A 21,076-nucleotide genomic window follows, 5' to 3' on the forward strand; every position below is an offset into this window, starting at 1 on the left:
TGAACAAAGACAGAGTTGGGTTTTTATAAGCGGCGTTGCAGAAGCAAAATAAAAGCAGTTAATCATACAGTAATAGGTCACATAATTTTTTTTTTTTTTTTGAGACGGAGTCTCGCTTTGTCGCCCAGGCTGGAGTGCAGTGGTGCTATCTTGGCTCACTGCAAGCTCCGCCTCTCGGGTTCACGCCATTCTCCTGCCTCAGCCTCCCGAGTAGCTGGGACTACAGACGCCCGCCACCTCGCCCGACTAGTTTTTTTTGTATTTTTTTTTTTTTTTTTAGTGGAGACGGGGTTTCACCGTGTTAGCCAGGATGGTCTCGATCTCCTGATCTCGTGATCCGCCCGTCTCGGCCTCCCAAAGTGCTGGGATTACAGGCTTGAGCCACCGCGCCCGGCCATAGGTCACATAATCTATAGCATAACATAATTTGTGACCTAGCCAGTGGCCTTGTAGCTGCATTAAAAGAAAAACAAGAACTGGCTAAATACAGACATCTGTGAAACACAATCATGCTAATCATGCTTAAGAAGCCTGGGAAAAGAATAACGGTAAAAGAACTTGTCTTTCTCTTTATTTTCTTTCAACCTTACTCTGGAAGGGAGGAGTGTGTCTGCAGCCTATTTTTTTGGCTTTGGCTATTCGGACAGCATTATCTTCTAACTGTCCTTGAAGTGAGCTGCTAGGCAGAGGAAAACTTGTTCTTTTCTTTTTTTTTTTTTTTTTTTTGAGGCGGAGTCTCGCTCTGTCGCCCAGGCTGGAGTGCAGTGGCGCAATCTCGGCTCACTGCAAGCTCCGCCTCCCGGGTTCACGCCATTCTCCTGCCTCAGCCTCCCAAGTAGCTGGGACTACAGGCGCCCGCCACCTCGCCCAGCTAGTTTTTTGTATTTTTAGTAGAGACGGGGTTTCACCATGTTAGCCAGGATGGTCTCGATCTCCTGACCTCGTGATCCGCCCGTCTCGGCCTCCCAAAGTGCTGGGATTACAGGCTTGAGCCACCGCGCCCGGCCGTTCTTTTCTTTTTAACCTTTGCCTTACCACATTCTGGGCCTTAGCTTTTACTTTTCCTGGAGTGAATAAATGCAGTACTTATTATTATTATTTTAAATTTCTGCCTCAGTTTTTCCCTCTTTGATGCCTTTTATAAAAGAAGTTTAATAAAAGGCATCACTATCACTTAGTTCCGCCTGAAGAGACAAGTTTTCTTCTTTAGACAGAGGTTGATATTTACACAGAGCCATTAGCTGAGAGGTAGTTTGCCTAGCTACTATTGCCTCTATAATTGATTGAATGCTTCTAACAAGGAGAGGTAAGAGACAAGGGAGTATTAGGCAACTTCCTAGCATGGCCAGAACCACTCCTATTAAAGTATTGAACCTTCTGAAAAATGAAAACTGGCCTCCAAAGAGAGAATCTGGGGACCACCTTTTCCAGGTTTGAACTGGAACATGGGCTAATTCTCTCATTCTTGCAGTTATTTCCATAATTGCTTTTCCATTGTCATTGATTTCCAGACAATAATTAGTGAGACTGAACTTTCCACGTACTCCTCCTTCCTGGGCTAGGAGGTAGTCTGTTCTGATAGATAGCATTTCTCATTTTTGTGGTTTGCTGGGCCAGTAAATCTAATACATTTGCTGTTTCATTAGTGATGATTTCAAGTACTGCCTGCAACCTTATGATGTGGTGAAGCATGTAAATAGGAGTGTGGTATCCCTATGACCCAACTTGTGCCCAGGTAGCTGGCCCATAGTATTGAATTATTTTTTCAGGGGGCTCATCTGTGTCTTTTTAATCTCCTATTTTTATATCTCTCTTTATGTCTGCATCTCTTTTGTTTCTTCTTCTAAGTTCATCATACACAGGATACCCTAAAGTTTTTCTCTGTTGCAGTGGGACTAGGAAGAAAGATGGTCTAATTGTTCTAAGCACACAGGCACCTGCCCATTTAATTGGCAACTGTCTATATGCCCATAGCCCACAGATCCAATAAAGACTGGGGGGTACTTGCCAAGTATTTGGAGCTTAAAGTTGATACCAAGTGTGGTTTAGAGAAGAGAAACAGGAGAATGGATTTGGATGAGGTACTTTGTAGTCATCTCTGCCCTGCCACAAAGTTTTCCTTAATGTTTCATTATAATACTGCTGTTCTAAGCAGTTTAGTTCTCCTATTGGATCTGTAAAAGCCTTTCCCCAGCGAGCAACACAGTATCTCCTAATAATAGAAGTTTTTAAGAGCCAGATGCTTGAACTTGTGGGCATCTATTTGGGGAAATAGTCAGTCACAGTAAAGTTATCTTGGGACATTAACTTTTTTGCTTCCCAAGGTCATTGGTCCCTATGTTAGTACTTCCACAAACATAACATGGGGAAATGCCCAGGCTGCCAGCAATGTTTTCAGCCAGCTGAGCAAATAGGTTTTTGGCTAAAGGAGGAGGCTCTGGTAACTTCTGGTTATATGCTCAAAGAATGACTTAAAGACTCGGAATTGTTGCTGGGCTGACTGCTTGGTTCGAGTCCTCTTTAGAATATACAAAGTTATTTTAGCTTTTTGACCATAGCTTTTTTTTTTTTTTATAGTTATAATATTTTGAATTTTCTTTTTTTTATTTTATTTATTTTTTATTTTATTTTATTTATTTATTTATTATTTTATTATACTTTAAGTTCTAGGGTACATGTGCATAACGTTTATATCATGTATAACTCCCCAATGCAATCCCTCCCTCCTCCCCCCTCCCCCTGATAGGCCCCAGTGTGTGATGTTCCCCTTCCCGAGTCCAAGTGATCTCATTGTTCAGTTCCCACCTATGAGTGAGAACATGCGGTGTTTGGTTTTCTCTTCTTGTGATAGTTTGCTAAGAATGATGGTTTCCAGCTGCATCCATGTCCCTACAAAGGACACAAACTCATCCTTTTTGATGGCTGCATAGTATTCCATGGTGTATATGTGCCACATTTTCTTCATCCAGTCTGTCACAGATGGACATTTGGGTTGATTCCAAGTCTTTGCTATTGTGAATAGTGCCGCAATAAACATACGTGTGCATGTGTCTTTGTAGTAGAGTAATTTATAATCCTTTGGGTATATACCCAGTAGTGGGATGGCTGGGTCATATGGTACATCTAGTTCTAGATCCTTGAGGAATTGCCATACTGTTTTCCATAATGGTTGAACTAGTTTACAATCCCACCAACAGTGTAAAAGTGTTCCTATTTCTCCACATCCTCTCCAACATCTATTGTTTCCTGACTTCTTAATGATTGCCATTCTAACTGGTGTGAGATGGTATCTCATTGTGGTTTTGATTTGCATTTCTCTGATGGCGAGTGATGACGAGCATTTTTTCATGTGTCTGTTGGCTGTATGGATGTCTTCTTTTGAGAAATGTCTGTTCATATCCTTTGCCCACTTTTTGATGGGGTTGTTTGTTTTTTTCTTGTATATTTGTTTGAGTTCTTTGTAGATTCTGGATATTAGCCCTTTGTCAGATGAATAGGTTGCAAAAATTTTCTCCCATTCTGTAGGTTGCCTGTTCACTCTGATGGTAGTTTCTTTTGCTGTGCAGAAGCTCTTTAGTTTAATTAGATCCCATGTGTCAATTTTGCTTTTGCTGCCGTTGCTTTTGGTGTTTTAGACATGAAGTCCTTGCCCATGCCTATGTCCTGAATGGTACTACCTAGATTTTCTTCTAGGTTTTTTATGGTATTAGGTCTAACATTTAAGTCTCTAATCCATCTTGAATTAATTTTCGTATAAGGGGTAAGGAAAGGATCCAGTTTCAGCTTTCTACTTATGGCTAGCCAATTTTCCCAGCACCATTTATTAAATAGGGAATCCTTTCCCCTTTCTTGTTTCTCTCAGGTTTGTCAAAGATCAGATGGCTGTAGATGTGTGGTATTATTTCTGAGGACTCTGTTCTGTTCCATTGGTCTATTTCTCTGTTGTGGTACCAGTACCATGCTGTTTTGGTTACTGTAGCCTTGTAGTATAGTTTGAAGTCAGGTAGCGTGACGCCTCCAGCTTTGTCTTTTGACCTAGGATTGTCTTGGCAATGCGGGCTCTTTTTTGGTTCCATATGAACTTTAAAGCAGTTTTTTCCAATTCTGTGAAGAAAGTCATTGGTAGCTTGATGGGGATGGCATTGAATCTATAAAAACCTTGGGCAGTATGGCCATTTTCACGATATTGATTCTTCCTATCCATGAGCATGGTATGTTCTTCCATTTGTTTGTGTCCTCTTTGATTTCACTGAGCAGTGGTTTGTAGTTCTCCTTGAAGAGGTCCTTTACATCCCTTGTAAGCTGGATTCCTAGGTATTTTATTCTCTTTGAAGCAATTGTGAATGGAAGTTCATTCCTGATTTGGCTCTCTGCTTGTCTGTTACTGGTGTATAGAATGCTTGTGATTTTTGCACATTAATTTTGTATCCTGAGACTTTGCTGAAGTTGCTTATCAGCTTCAGGAGATTTTGGGCTGAGACGATGGGGTTTTCTAAATATACAATCATGTCATCTGCAAACAGGGACAATTTGACTTCTTCTTTTCCTAACTGGATACCCTTGATTTCTTTCTCTTGCCTGATTGCCCTAGCCAGAACTTCCAACACTATGTTGAATAAGAGTGGTGAGAGAGGGCATCCCTGTCTTGTGCCAGTTTTCAAAGGGAATTTTTCCAGTTTTTGCCCATTCAGTATGATATTAGCTGTGGGTTGTCGTAAATAGCTCTTATTATTTTGAGGTACGTTCCATCAATACCGAATTTATTGAGCGTTTTTAGCATAAAGGGCTGTTGAATTTTGTCAAAAGCCTTTTCTGCATCTATTGAGATAATCATGTGGTTCTTGTCTTTGGTTCTGTTTATATGCTGGATTACGTTTATTGATTTGCGAATGTTGAACCAGCCTTGCATCCCAGGGATGAAGCCCACTTGATCATGGTGGATAAGCTTTTTGATGTGCTGCTGAATCCGGTTTGCCAGTATTTTATTGAGAATTTTTGCATCGATGTTCATCAGGGATATTGGTCTAAAATTCTCTTTTTTTGTTGTGTCTCTGCCAGGCTTTGGTATCAGGATGATGTTGGCCTCATAAAATGAGTTAGGGAGGATTCCCTCTTTTTCTATTGATTGGAAGAGTTTCAGAAGGAATGGTACCAGCTCCTCCTTGTACCTCTGGTAGAATTCAGCTGTGAATCCATCTGGTCCTGGACTTTTTTCGTGGGTAGGCTATTAATTGTTGCCTCAATTTCAGAGCCTGTTATTGGTCTATTCAGGGATTCAACTTCTTCCTGGTTCAGTCTTGGGAGAGTGTAAGTGTCCAGGAAATTATCCATTTCTTCTAGATTTTCTAGTTGATTTGCGTAGAGGCTTTATAGTATTCTCTGATGGTTGTTTGTATTTCTGTGGGGTCGGTGGTGATATCCCCTTTATCATTTTTTATTGCGTCTATTTGATTCCCCCTCTTTTCTTCTTTATTAGTCTAGCTAGCGGTCTGTCATTTTGTTGATCTTTTCAAAAAACCAACTCCTGGATTCATTGATTTTTGGAGGGTTTTTTGTGACTCTATCTCCTTCAGTTCTGCTCTGATCTTAGTTATTTCTTGCCTTCTGCTAGCTTTTGAATGTTTTGCTCTTGCCTCTCTAGTTCTTTTAATTGTGATGTTAGAGTGTCAATTTTAGATCTTTCCTGCTTTCTCTTGTGGGCATTTAGTGCTATAAATTTCCCTCTACACACTGCTTTAAATGTGTCCCAGAGATTCTGGTATGTTGTATCTTTGTTCTCATTGGTTTCAAAGAACATCTTTATTTCTGCTTTCATTTCGTTATGTACCCAGTAGTCATTCAGGAGCAGGTTGTTCAGTTCCATGTAGTTGAGCGGTTTTGATTGAGTTTCTTAGTCCTGAGTTCTAGTTTGATTGCACTGTGGTCTGAGAGACAGTTTGTTATAATTTCTGTTCTTGTACATTTGCTGAGGAGTGCTTTACTTCCAATTATGTGGTCAATTTTGGAATAAGTGCGATGTGGTGCTGAGAAGAATGTATATTCTGTTGATTTGGGGTGGAGAGTTCTATAGATGTCTATTAGGTCCGCTTGGTGCAGAGATGAGTTCAATTCCTGGATATCCTTGTTAACTTTCTGTCTCGTTGATCTGTCTAATGTTGACAGTGGAGTGTTGAAATCTCCCATTATTATTGTATGGGAGTCTAAGTCTCTTTGTAGGTCTCTAAGGACTTGCTTTATGAATCTGGGTGCTCCTGTATTGGGTGCATATTATTTAGGAGAGTTAGCTCTTCCTGTTGAATTGATCCCTTTACCATTATGTAATGGCCTTCTTTGTCTCTTTTGATCTTTGATGGTTTAAAGTCTGTTTTATCAGAGACTAGGATTGCAACCCCTGCTTTTTTTTGTTCTCCATTTGCTTGGTAGATCTTCCTCCATCCCTTTATTTTGAGCCTATGTATGTCTCTGCATGTGAGATGGGTCTCCTGAATACAGCAGACTGATGGGTCTTGACTCTTGATCCAGTTTGCCAGTCTGTGTCTTTTAATTGGAGCATTTAGTCCATTGACATTTAAGGTTAATATTGTTATGTGTGAACTTGATCCTGTCATTATGATATTAACTGGTTATTTTGCTCGTTAGTTGATGCAGTTTCTTCCTAGCCTCGATGGTCTTTACATTTTGGCATGTTTTTGCAATGGCTGGTACCGTTTGTTCCTTTCCATGTTTAGGGCTTCTTCAGGGTCTCTTGTAAGGCAGGCCTGGTGGTGACAAAATCTCTAAGCATTTGCTTATCTGTAAAGGATTTTATTTCTCCTTCACTGATGAAACTTAGTTTGGCTGGATATGAAATTCTGGGTTGAAAATTCTTTTCTTTAAGAACGTTGAATATTGGCCCCCACTCTCTTCTGGCTTGTAGAGTTTCTGCCGAGAGATCTGCTGTTAGTCTGATGGGCTTCCCTTTGTGGGTAACCCGACCTTTCTCTCTGGCTGCCCTTAAGATTTTTTCCTTCATTTCAACTTTGGTGAATCTGGCAATTATGTGTCTTGGAGTTGCTCTTCTGGAGGAGTATCTTTGTGGCGTTCTCTGTATTTCCTGAATTTGAATGTTGGCCTGCCTACTAGGTTGGGGAAGTTCTCCTGGATGATATCCTGAAGAGTGTTTTCCAACTTGGTTCCACTTTCCCCCTCACTTTCAGGCACCCCAATCAGACGTAGATTTGGTCTTTTTACATAATCCCATACTTCTTGCAGGCTTTGTTCATTTCTTTTTCTTCTTTTTTCTTTTGGTTTCTCTTCTTGCTTCATTTCATTCATTTGATCCTCAATCGCTGATACTCTTTCTTCCAGTTGATCGAGTCGGTTACTGAAGCTTGTGCATTTGTCACGTATTTCTCGTGTCATGGTTTTCATCTCTGTCATTTCGTTTATAATCTTCTCTGCATTAATTAGTCTAGCTGTCAATTCTTCCACTCTTTTTCAAGATTTTTAGTTTCTTTGCGCTGGGTACGTAATTCCTCCTTTAGCTCTGAGAAGTTTGATGGACTGAAGCCTTCTTCTCTCATCTCGTCAAAGTCATTCTCTGACCAGCTTTGATCCGTGCTGGCGATGGGCTGTGCTCCTTTGCAGGGGAGATGCGCTCTTATTTTTTGAATTTCCAGCTTTTCTGCCCTGCTTCTTCCCCATCTTTGTGGTTTTATCTGTCTCTGGTCTTTGATGATGGTGACGTACTGATGGGGTTTTGGGGTAGGTGTCCTTCCTGTTTGATAGTTTTCCGTCTGACAGTCAGAAGGACTGTCTGTTGGTCTGTTGGAGATTGCTTGAGGTCCACTCCAGACCCTGTTTGCCTGGGTATCAGCAGCAGAGGTTGCCGAAGATAGAATATTGCTGAACAGCGAGTGTACCTGTCTGATTCTTCCTTTGGAAGTTTCCTCTCAGGGATGACTCCACCCTGTGAGGTGTGGGGTGTCAGACTGCCCCTAGTGGGGGATGTCTCCCAGCTAGGCTACTCAGGGGTCAGGGACCCACCTGAGCAGGCAGTCTGTCCGTTCTCGGATCTCAACCTCCGCGTTGGGATCCACGGCTCTCCCCAAAGCTGTCAGACAGAGTCGTTGCCTCTGCACCGGCCCCCGCTGCTTTCCCTATTGGACCTCAGCTGTGGCTGTCCCCAGAGGTGGAGTCTACAGAGACAGGCAGGTTTCCTTGAGCTGCTGTGAGCTCCACCCAGTTCGAGCTTCCCAGCGGCTTTGTTTACCTACTTAAGCCTCAGCAATGGAGGGCGCCCCTCCCCCAGCCTCGCTGCTACCTTGGGGATAGATAGCCACAGACTGCTGTGTTAGCAGTGAGGGAGGCTCTGTGGGCGTGGGACCCTCCCGGCCAGGTGTGGGATATATTCTCCTGGTGTGCCTGTTTCCTTAAAGCGCAGTATTGGGGTGGGAGTTACCCGATTTTCCAGGTGTTTGTGTCTCAGTTCCCCTGGCTAGGAAAACGGATTTCCTTCCCCCTTGCGCTTCCAGGTGAGGCGATGCCTCGCCCTGCTTCAGCTCACGCTGGTCAGGCTGCAGCAGCTGACCAGCACCGATTGTCCGGCACTCCCTAGAGAGATGACCCCAGTACCTCAGTTGAAAATGCAGAAATCACCGGTCTTCTGTGTCACTCGCGCTGGGAGTTGGAGACTGGAACTGTTCCTATTCGGCCATCTTGCTCCGCCCGAGTGACCATAGCTTTGTAAAGCCATGAAGTAACCTGTAGTCCATATAGGTAGATCTGGCTTTAAGATGGTAAGATTTACAGGATTGCAAGTGCTTGTCTTACAATCTGGTTTTGCTGGTACTTTGATGAGCAAGATTGGCTTTGACTTTGGTGATGGTGTGTCAATGAACTGCGTTGTGCAGTTCTGGTAAGCAGGCAATGGAAGAATAAACAGGGAATGCACATACAATTTTGTACTGGCAATTTGTATGGTACCTTGTAGGACCAGAGATTGTGAAATAGGTTGGGTTTGTGGATGTTAACTGACAAATATCAAAGTATATGGATATAGCGCCCCCTCCGGAAAGAGAGGCTTGGGTTTGACTTATAAGACTTTCTCCTTTTGACTTGGTATGAATCTCAAACTAAGTCCCAGGTGGAGACTTAGGGTCATAGCATATAAAAGGCTGGCCATTTCCTGGGTCAGAAATTGAATAGGTGGTCTGATTATAAGCACAAGCTCCTAAGTGAGTCCTTGTACACTCATAGTAAGTATAGTACAATAGGGTTCTAGTTATACTGTTCCTTGACGAAGTAGTGTGTGTACAGTGGAGACACCTCTCTATAGGTGTTCCTTCTAGCATGGTTAAGGGTGGTAACAACAACAAAACAATGTACACTATATTCATATCCAGCAAGGACAAAAGAGGTCCTTACCTGGGAAAAGGGTTGAGCATAGTGACAAAACAATAATAAAAAAGTTAGTATACAGGAAAACCACTAGTCCTAAGATTTCTAACTACATTACTTGCTTGATGAGTCCTTAAGCTTCGGCCGTGCATAGACTAGTCAGCTTCCGGTGTGTGACTAGAGCAGGGCTTGTTGTTTCCTCAAGTTTCAGTTGTGTATAGACTAGTCAGCCTCCGGAGTGACCAGAGCAGGGTTGTCACCCTCAGCAGCAGCTTGGTCTCATCTTGGGATCAGCTGGGTTGGATGATCTGGGTTCTGCTAGCTGGTTCACTTGTCCTGAGCTGCTGGTTTTAGCTGACTGTGGTGGATCCAAGACACAACACCTGCAACTTTAACAGCAGTGGGAGTGGACAGGGTTACAATATAGGGCCCACCCTATATGGATCCTAGAGAAATTAGATTCTACTTTTTAACCTAAACAGAGTCACCAGATTTAAAGGGGTGTGAGGCTTATAGGCATTTTCATGTACCTAATTATGAACATTTGTATAGCTATTCCTAAAGCCTGCATTTGCTTTCTTAAGGTTAATTCCCCTAGTTCCTGGAAGTCACCTTTAATTCGACCTATGATTTGGGGGTGGCTCACTGAACACAATCTTATAGGGCAAATACCCAGTTTGTTTGGTGGGGGTGCACCTGACTCGGAGGAGGACCATAGGCAAAAACCTGATTCTATGTCTAAAGAATTTCCTGGAAATATTTCTTCAGTAGCTGCTTGAGTGTCTGGTTCATGCGTTTTACCTTTTCCTGAACTTTGCGGATGATAGACTGTATGTAACTTTCATTTTATTTTTAACAGTCTTGTTAAATTTTGCACTATTTCAGCTACAAATGCCGGCCTATTGTCTGACTCTAAAGTTAGGGGCAGTCCAAACCTGGGGATAATGTCTTTTAACAGTACTTCAGTTGCTTCTCATACTTTTTCTGTCCTGATGGGGAAAGCTTCAACCTACCCTAAAAGGTGCAATCAAGCACTAGCATGTACTGATAGCCGGCACGGGGAAGTTCTGTAAAGTCTGTAAACAAGTTTTCACAAGGCATGGCTCCTTCTCCTGTTCAGTTTCCCAGAGGAGGGGTTCTTTTTCTCCTCCCTTTGTAACTCCATCTAGTGGCTTAGCCATCAGTGAGAAATTGCAATCCAGATATGTCAGAATCCTGCTGCCTTTAACGTCTAATGTGACCATGGGCTTCTGGAAGCCTAATGAGAAGGTGCCCAGTCTGTCCAAATCCTTACATCCTTCAGCTCCTGCCAGCCTGATCAGATCAGTATTTGGTTCCTCCAAGGTGTGGTAGCCCTTGGCCGATGGCCTCTTTGTCTCGCAGCCTTGGCCATTGCCTTCTGAACATTCATCCTTCCAGTGTCCTTTCTTTTTGCATCTCGCACATTAATCTCTTTCTAGCCTTGTCCGGCTCTTGAATCCTTGCCTAACTTGAATTCTTCCACATCTACGTCTGTGTCCGCTATGTTCTCTCACATTGCTAATCTCTCTTTCTATAAGAGCTGTTGCCAACAGATTGACGTTTTTCTTAAGCCTTCGATTTACTTTCCTTTTTGCTTCCTGAGTTCTCCTGCTCCTGCAGCCAGCCCGCAGGGCTGGGCAATGGCATGGGCCCTGCCCCTGAGCACTGCCATCTCTCTCCTGTTTCTTTCTGATTTCCTTTTTACTTTCTTCTTTCCTTTCTCACACTTACTCTTACTTTCTCCTTTCCTTCTTCTTTGCTCTTCTTCTGGCATCAGTCCCTGGCCCTCTCTTTTTCCAGATAGAGCCGGGCTGGGGAGAGGGACTTAACCCTTGGCATGCCTAGCTGCTGCTCTTGTTGCTTTTGCTCTTTCCTGTTTTGTTCCCTGGTCACAGTTAACATCCACCTTTGTGGCCACTTTTATAGACTGGTATTCATGCCTGCAACTTCTGCTTGATGTCACCCTGGGCTTGCCCTACAAATGAAGTATTCACCATGTGCTGATGTACAGCAGCCCCAGAGTTAAATGGGGTGTAAAGCCAGAATGCTTCACAGAGTAACTCATACAACTGACTTAGGCTCTGGTCAGCTCCCTGAAGCACTTCTGAAATCTTCCTTATATTAATTGCTTTCCTTCTACCAACTCTTAGCTCCTGCAGAAGTGCCTCTTGGTACCTCTGCAATGCTGAAGCTGAGTTGCATCCTCTGGGTCCCAGTTGGGATACTGGTCATCATCATAGATAAGTCTTTGCATCTCCCTCAGAGGCATTTGCGTAGCTCGAGTACGGCCAGATCTAAGACAGCCCGCTTGATTTTCTTGACTTCTTTCCCTAACCTCTCAAGGCTCTGATCCTCCCTTTTGAGGTGAGATCTGGGGGGTGTTAGCTCCTGAATCTGGTTCCTGGGGGGCTGTTAGTCTTGGTAAAAGGGGGGATAGGCTAGGACATATGGAGAAAGAATTTCTGTTACCTCTGGAGGCTCCTGCAAAACTGGCTTCTCTTGCTCTCTCTGGGATTCTCCCTTTAACTCTGTGTCTGCTGGCGAAGCTGCTCTTACTTTCAGTTTTGGCTTTTTTGCAATAAGCCATTGAATTGGGCTGGATCTATGCCAGTTTTGTCTATATTATATTTAACCATAAGTCAATATAAAGGAATTTGATCTGAGTACACTGGCTGTCCTCTGACCCCTGTCACCACCTTAAATACATGGCCAATTGTTTCCTGTCTATAGTTCCTTCGGTTGGCCATCCAACACAGAAAGGGGGCCATTCTAATTCACAGACAGTTCTCAACCTCTGGGAGGTTAACTTAACTCTATAATCCCCTGCAAAACTTTTCTTAAGGTTCTGTAACATGCACTCCAATAGAGTAAGTTTTGATGTTTTTATGACTTTCCTCCCATTCCTCCCTTTACGACACAGCACATTCACTCTTAGACACTCTTCTCTCGTTTTGTCCGACTACACCGTCTCCTATTATGGGAGTTTTCAGATGCTGCTTGGCTTTGGAGAGGTCCTTACTCCTACTACAACTCTGAGCTGTAGGGTAGCTCCCATTAGCTGTATGCAGATTGCCACTAGTCTTAGTCGGCCCCACAGTTTCTTGGAGCACACAGTCCACGTTAAGATCTGTGACTCCCCATTTCGCAGCTGATGAGCCTAATTAAGCCCCTCCCTTCACACACTCACACACTTAGTTCCCATGTTCATAATTGGGGTGGCGAGCCACTCTTGCCCCCTCTAGTTTTGCAGTTGGGGTGGCAAGCCTCTGTTGCCACCTCCAGTTCTCAGTTGGGGTGGCAAGCCACTCTTGCCATCTCCAGATTCCTAGCTGACTTAGCTAGGATTCCTGACTTGCATCCACTCTTGCATCCTGTGTCAGTGGGGTGGGTGTGAGTTTCATCCGAATTGGCAAGCCACTCTAGTCGCTCCCAGCCCCTGTGGGTCGAACTATTCAGCACACCCCAGGAGGTGATCAGGCTCCCCTTTTGTCCAAGGCATGGGTCCTACCTTGGGCCTCCAAAACCTTACTGCAGTTCCTGAAGCATGCTGTTTTTGAAATCATTGTGTAGCCTCTCTTTAGGTTCTGTGGCGCTGCTGGGTAGGGGTGCCGGGTCAGGGCAGAGCTGATCTCCCCTCTGGGCTGAAGTTCTTCCGGCAGTGCCTGGGGTCACAGGTTTCCCGAGGCCCATGCTCCAGCCCCCAGAGACAAAGGAGGCTGTAAGCCTGCTGTCTCCAGTCCCTTCGTGGTCACCAAAAATGTTGCGGTAAACTGAGGAACAGAGAGACCAATATGGAGTACAGGAGGATTTGTTTATTTTAGGAACACACTGGCTCAGAGGATTCACATCCAAAAGCTGAGCCCTGAACAAAGACAGAGTTGGGTTTTTATAAGTGGCCTTACAGAAGCAAAATAAAAGCAGTTAATCATACAGTAATAGGTCACATAATCTATAGCATAACATTAACTTGTGACCTAGCCTGTGGCCTTGTAGCTGCATTAAAAGAAAAACAAGAACTGGCTAAATACAGACATTTGTGAAACACAATCATGCTAATCATGCTTAAGAAGCCTGGGAAAAGAGTAACAGTAAAAGAACCTGTCTTTCTCTTTATTTTCTTTCAACCATGCTCTGGATGGGAGGGGGTGTGTCTGGAGTCTATATTTTTGGCCTTGGCTATTCGGACAGCATTATCTTCTAACTGTCCTTGAAGTGAGCTGCTAGGCAGAGGAAAACTTGTTCTTTTCTTTTTAACCTTTGCCTTGCCACATTCTGGGCCTTAGCTTTTACTTTTCTTGGAGTGAATAAATGCAGTACTTATTATTATTATTATTTTAAATTTCTGCCTCATGGCAACTACTATGCTTTCTGTATCTATGAATTTGACTACTCTAGACACCTCCTATAAGGGGAATCATAAAGTATTTGTCTCTTTGTAACTGGCTTATTTCACTTAGCATAATGTCCTCAAGGTGCATCCAAGTTGTAGCATGTATCAGAATTTGCCTCCTTGAGGCTGAATAATATTCAGTTGTATGCATGTACCACATTTTGCTTATCCATTTATTACCCAATAGACACTTGGCTTGTTTCTATGTTTTAGCTATTTAGAATAATACTGCTATTAACATGGAAGTACAAATATCTCTCAGAATCCCTGCTTTCATTTTTTTGAATATATAGCCAGAAATGGATTCACTGGATTACATGGTAACTCTGTTTTTGATTTTTCGAAGTTACTGCCATACTGTTTTCCACAGTGGCTGTACTATTTTACTTTCTGAGCAGCAGTGCACAAGGGTTTCAGCTTTTCCACTTTCTCACTAATATTTGTTATTTTCTTTTCCTTTTTAGTATTAACAACCCTAATGGAAGTGAAGTGGTATCTTGCAGTTTTGACGTGCATTTCCCTAATGATTAATGATGTTGAACATCTTGGCTATTTGTATGTCTCCTTTGGAGAAATGTCCATGCAAATCCTTTGTCTACTTTTGAGTAAGGTTATTTGTTTTCTTTTACCGCTGTTGAGTTTTACTAGTTCTCTATATATTCTGGATATTAATCCCATATTAGATACATGAGTTGCAAATATTTCCTCTCATTGTGTACATTACCCCTGTACTTTGTTAGTATAGTCTTTTGATTTAAAGACATTTAAAATTATTCTTGGGCAGTTTCCCTCAGCTTTGGCTGATGGAAGCTGCTAGGCTTCTACTTCCAGCTGGAGGAGGGTGAGGCATTGCCAACAGTGGCCATGCACCCAGTGCTGGTAGCCTGCATCTGTGTCCCACCCACAGCACCTTGAGCCCACTATTTCTGCCATGGCCAGCCCAACCAGCGGCCGAGATGTAGGCCATCAAGTGTGCGGTGGTGGGAGATGGAGCTGTAGGGAAAACTTACCAACTCATCAGTGATCAGCTATACAACCTGGAGAATATATCCCTATTGTCTTTGACAATCAGTATGCCAGTGTTATGTTAAATAGGAAACTGGCGAATCTGGGTTTATGAGATACAAGTGTACAAGAAGATTACACAGGTGGACAGATTACGACCCCCAACCCCGTTCCTATCCACAAACAGATGTATTCTTAATTTGCTTTTCCCTTGTGAGTCCTGCATCATTAGAAAATGTCCGTGCCAAGTTGTGTCCTGAAGTGCAGCACCATTGTCACAGCACTCCCATCGTCCTTGTGGGAACGAAACTTGATCTTAGGGAGAGAAGACAAAATTGAAACACTGAAGGAGAAGAAGCAGGCTTCTATCACCTAACCACAGGGTTTAGGTGCTGTAAAATACCTGGAGTCTTCAGCCAGGCCTCAAGATAGTGTTTGATGAAGCTATCCAAGCAATTTTCCCCCGACCTCCCTTGAAGTAGTGGAAGAGAAAATGCCTACTGTTGTCGGTATCCGAGCCCCTTGTCCTGTCCCTTGGAACTTTTGTTAAAAAACAGCAAAAGAAAAGAAAAGAAAAGAAAACAAAAACCCAATAAATAAAACAAAACAACAACTAAAAACCCCAAAGCACAAAAAAACCTGTGGAGCCTTTGCACCTAGTGCCAAGTTTTTGTTACAAATTAATTTTTCCATAAAACCATTTTGAATCAATCAGTAGTTTTAAGGGTTTGCTTGTTGTAAATGCAGGAGTTTAGATTCACATTCTATTAAACTGTAGTCCTAAAATTGAAAAAAAAGTCATGAATTTTGCCTATTTTTTCTTTAGTTTTTTGTGCTTTTGGTGTCATCTCCAAGAAATTGTTGCCAAATCCAGTGCCATGAAGCTTTTGTCTTACGATTTTTTTTCTAAGAGTTTATAGTTTTAGGTGTTACAAAATCTTTGATCGATTTTGAGTTATTTTTTATATATGGTATTAGGTAAAAGTGCAACGTCATTCTTTTGCAAGTGGATATCCAGTTTTCTAAGCAGCATTTGTTGAAAAGACTGTCTTTTCTCTCTTGAAGGTCTTGGCACCCTTGTGAAAATTATTAGACCATAAATGTGAGAGTTTATTTATGGGTTTCCTCTTTTATTTGATTGCTCTACATATCTATCTTTATGCCAATATTACAGTGTTTCTTTTTTCTTTTTGTTTTCTTTTTTTACTGACTCATTGCGTAGACATACACTTTTAATTTACCTTAGCTTTGTAGTAAGTTTTGAACTCAGGTAAATCCTCTGAGTTTGTTCCTTTACATGATTGTTTAGGCTATTCAGAGCCTCTTGAAATTCCTCGTAAATTTTAGAATGGATTTTTCTATTTCTGCCAAAAAGTCATTGGGATTTTGACAGAGATTGTATTAAAATTGTAGATTGCTATGGTAGTTTTGAGATCTTAACAATATTTAGTCTTCCAGTTCATGAACATAGGATATTGTTCCATTCATTTATGTTTCCTTTAATTTCTTTGGAAATATTTTACAGTTCTTGACTTTCTTGATTAAGTTAATTTTGAAGTACTTTATTCTTTTTTTTTTTTTAGTTTTCTGCGTTGTCATTTTATTTATTTATTTATTTATTTATTTATTTTTTATTATACTTTAAGTTCTAGGGTACATGTGCATAACGTGCAGGTTTGTTACATATGTATGCTTGTGCCATGTTGGTGTGCTGCACCCATCAACTCGTCAGCACCCATCAGTTCATCATTTATATCAGGTATAACTCCCAATGCAATCCCACCCCCCTCCCCCCTCCCCATGATAGTCCCCAGTGTGTGATGTTCCCCTTCCCGAGTCCAAGTGATCTCATTGTTCAGTTCCCACCTATGAGTGAGAACATGTGGTGTTTGGTTTTCTGTTCTTGTGATAGTTTGCTGAGAATGATGGTTTCCAGCTGCATCCATGTCCCTACAAAGGACGCAAACTCATCCTTTTTTATGGCTGCATAGTATTCCATGGTGTATATGTGCCACATTTTCTTCATCCAGTCTGTCACAAATGGACATTTGGGTTGATTCCAAGTCTTTGCTATTGTGAATAGTGCCGCAATAAACATACGTGTGCATGTGTCTTTATAGCAGCATGATTTATAATCCTTTGGGTATATACCCAGTAGTGGGATGGCTGGGTCATATGGTACATCTAGTTCTAGATCCTTGAGGAATTGCCATACTGTTTTCCATAATGGTTGAACTAGTTTACAATCCCACCAACAGTGTAAAAGTGTTCCTATTTCTCCACATGAAGTACTTTATTCTTTTTGATGCTACTGGAAATAGAATTGTTTTCTTTTTTTTTTTTTTGAGACGGAGTCTTGCTCTGTCGCCGGGGCTGGAGTGCAGTGGCCGGATCTCAGCTCACTGCAAGCTCCGCCTCCCGGGTTCATGCCATTCTCCTGCCTCAGCCTCCGGAGTAGCTGGGACTACAGACGCCCGCCACCTCGCCCGGCTAGTTTTTTGTATTTTTTAGTAGAGACGGGGTTTCACCGTGTTCGCCAGGATGGTCTCGATCTCCTGACCTCGTGATCCGCCCGCCTCGGCCTCCCAAAGTGCTGGGATTACAGGCTTGAGCCACCGCGCCCGGCCTAGAATTGTTTTCTTAATATCCTTTTCAAATTGTTCATTGTTAGTGTATAGAATTTGTAACACACAGATTTTGGTGTGTTCTCTGTATTCTACTACTTTGCTGAATTAGTTTAATTACTTCTAAATTTTTTTTGTTGAATCTTTGGGTCTTTCTACATATAAGATTCTATCATCCATGAACAGAGATAATTTTGTTTCCTTTCTGATTTGGATGACTTTCATTTTTCTTGCTTACTTGGTCTGGCTAGGACTTCCATTGCTATGTTGAATAGAAGTGGTGAAAGCAGACACCCTTGCTTTGCTGTATGTTTTTAATATAGGCTTGTATTATATTGAGATAGCTTCCTTCTATTCCTAGTTTGTTGAGTGTTTCTATGATAAAAAGGGCATTAAATTTTGTAATTTTTCTGCTTTGAGATTATGTGTTTTTTTCCCTTCATTTTGTTGATGTGATTGATTACACTGATCAGTTTTCATATGTTGAACCATCCTTTCATTCAAGAAATAAATTTCACTTGATTATGGTGTACAATCCTTTTAATATGCTCAATTTGGTTTGCTGGCATTTATTGGGGATTTTTGCATTAATGTTTATATGGGATATCTGTAGTTTTTATAGTGTCTTTATCTGGCTTTGGTGTTAGATTAATGCTGGCCTCTTAAAAAGAGGAGCATTTTCTCCTCTTCAATTTTTTTTTGAAAACACTTGAGAAAGATTGGCATCAGTTCTTTAATGTTTGGTATAATTTACCAGTGAAGCCATTAGGTTCATGATCTTTCTTTGTTAAGAGGTATTTGATTACTTATTCAATTTTCTTACTATTTATAGAGCTATTCAGATTTTTTTGTTTCTTCATTTCTTAGTTGGTAGGTTTTGTTTCCAGGGACTTGTTCATTTCATTTGGGTTATCCAATTTGTTCTCCTAAAATTGTTCATAGTACTCTCATATTCCATTTTATTTCTATAGAATGAGTAGTAATCTCCTTTCTATTATTTCTGATTTTAGTAATTTCAGCCTACTTTTTTTTTTCCTAGTCCATACAGTGAAAATTGTGTCTTTTTTTTTTTAAACTTTTTTTTAAAGAGCCAACTTTCGGTTTGTTGATTTTCTATTATTTTTCCATTCTCTATTTTGTTTATCTATGCTCTATTCTTTATTATTACCTTCCTTCTGCTAGCTTTGAGTTTAGTTTTTCTCCTTTTTCTGGCCTCTTAAATTGTAAAGTTAGGTTTTTTATTTCAGATCTTTCTTGTTTTTTAATGTAAGCATTTATAGCCATAAATTTCTCTTTTGGCACTGCTTTTGCTGTGTTTCATAAGTTTTGGCCCTTCCTTCCTTCCTTCCTTCCTTCCTTCCTTCCTTCCTTCCTGTCTCTCTCTGCTTCCTTTTCTCCTTCCTTTCTCTCTCCTTCCTTTCTCTCTCCTTCCTTTCTCTCCTTTCTTTTCTCTCCTTTCCTTCCTTTCTTTTCTTTCTTTTCCTTTCCTTTCCTTTCCTTTTCCTTATCCTCTTTTCTTTTCTTCTCTTTTCTTTTCTTTTCTTTTCTTTTCTTTTCTTTTCTCTTTCTTTCTCAGGGTCTCTGTCATCCAAACTGGAGTGCAGTGGTGCAATCACTGCTAACTGCAGCCTCAAACTCACTGGGCTTAGGTGATCATGCCACCTCAGCCTTCCAACTAGCAGGGACTGCAGGCATATTCTACCACACTCAAGTAATTTTTTTTTTTTTTTTTTTGAGAGGGAGTCTGGCTCTGTCACCCAGGCTGGAGTGCAGTGGCCGGATCTCAGCTCACTGCAAGCTCCGCTTCCCGGGTTTACGCCATTCTCCTGCCTCAGCCTCCCGAGTAGCTGGGACTACAGGCGCCCGCCACCTCACCTGGCTAGTTTTTTTGTGTTTTTTTAGTAGAGACGGGGTTTTACCGTGTTAGCCAGGATGGTCTCGATCTCCTGACCTCGTGATCCGCCCGTCTCAGCCTCCCACAGTGCTGGGATTACAGGCTTGAGCCACCGCGCCCGGCTCAAGTAATTTTTGTATGTTTTTGTAGAGAAGAGGTTTTGTCACATTGCCCAGGCTGATCTGGAACTTCTGGGCTCAAGCAGACCACCTACCTTGGACTTCCAAAGTGCTGGGATTACAGGCATGAGTCACTGCACCTGGCTGTTTTCTTTATTTTCATTTATCTCTAAGTATTTATTTATTTATTTATTTATTTATTTTACTTTAAGTTCTGGGACACATGTGCAGAACGTGCAGGTTTGTTACATAGGTATACACGTGCCGTAGTGGTTTGCTACACCCATCAACCCACCATCTACGTTAGGTATTTCTCCTAATGTTATCCCTCCCCTAGCCCCACACACCCTGACAAGCCCCAGTGTGTGATGTTCCCCTCTCTGTGTCCGTGTATACTCATTGTTCAACTCCCACCAATAAGTGAGAACAAGGTGGTGTTTGGTTTTCTGTTCTTGTGTTAGTTTACTGAAAATGTTGTTTTCTAGTTTCATCCATGTCCCTGCAAAGAACATGAGCTCATCCTTTTTTATGGCTGCATAGTATTCCACAGTGTATATGTGCCACATTTTCTTTATTCAGTCTATCAGTAATGGGCATTTGGGTTGGTACCAAGTCTTTGCTATTGTGAACAGTGCCACAGTAAACATATGTGTGCATGTGCCTTTATAGTAGAATGATTTATAATCCTTGACTGTATACCCAGTAATGGGATTGCTGGGTCAAATGGTATTTCTGGTTCTAGATCCTTGAGGAATTGCCACACTGTTTTCCACAGTGGTTGAACTAATTTACACTCCCACCAACAGTGTAAAAGCATGCCTATTTTTCCACATCTCTCCAGCATCTGTTGTTTCCTGACTTTTTAATGATCGCCATTCTAACTGATGTGAAATAGTATCTCATTGTGGTTTTGATTTACATTTCTCTAATGAACAGTGATAATAAGCTTTTTTTCCTATGTTTCTTGGCTGCATAAATGTCTTCTTTTGAGAAGTGTCTGTTCATATACTCTGCCCACTTTTTGATGGGGATGTTTGTGTTTCTCTTGTAAATTTGTTTAACTTCTTTCCAGATTCTGGATATTAGTCCTTTGTCAGATGGATAGATTGCAAAATTTTTCTCCCATTCTGTAGGTTGCCTGTTCACTCTGATGATAATTTCTTTTGCTGTGCAGAAGCTCTTCAGTTTAATTAGATCCCATTTGTCAATTCTGGCTTCTGTTGCCATTGCTTTTGGTGTTTTAGTCTTGAAGACTTTGCCTAGTATGTCTTGAATGGTATTGCCTAGGTTTTCTTCTAGGATTTTTATGGTTTTAGGTTTGATGTTTAAATCTTTAACCCATCTAGAGTTGATTTTTGTATAAGGAGTAAGGAAGGGGTCCAGTTTCAGTTTTCTGCATATGGCTAGCCAATTCTCCCAACACCATTTATTAATAGGAAATCATTTCCCCATTGATTGTTTTTGTCAGGTTTGTCAAAGATCATATGGTTGTAGATGTGTGGTGTTATTTCTGGTGTTTCTGTTCTGTTCCATTGGTCTATATATCTGTTTTGGTACCAGTACCATGCTCTTTTGGTTACTGTAGCCTTGTAGTATAATTTGAAGTCAGGTAGCATGATGCATCCAGCTTTGTTCTTTTTGCTTA

At 41.6% G+C, this 21,076-nt stretch overlaps 1 pseudogene; it reads left to right on the top strand.

Moving 5' to 3' along the window:
- Positions 1 to 14,745: 14,745 nt before the first annotated feature.
- Positions 14,746 to 15,276, top strand: LOC117097999 (annotated as a pseudogene).
- Positions 15,277 to 21,076: the final 5,800 nt, after the last annotated feature.

This window comes from Trachypithecus francoisi, unplaced genomic scaffold, assembly GCF_009764315.1.
Source record: "Trachypithecus francoisi isolate TF-2019V2 unplaced genomic scaffold, Tfra_2.0 Lachesis_group15, whole genome shotgun sequence".
Taxonomy (NCBI): domain Eukaryota; kingdom Metazoa; phylum Chordata; class Mammalia; order Primates; family Cercopithecidae; genus Trachypithecus; species Trachypithecus francoisi.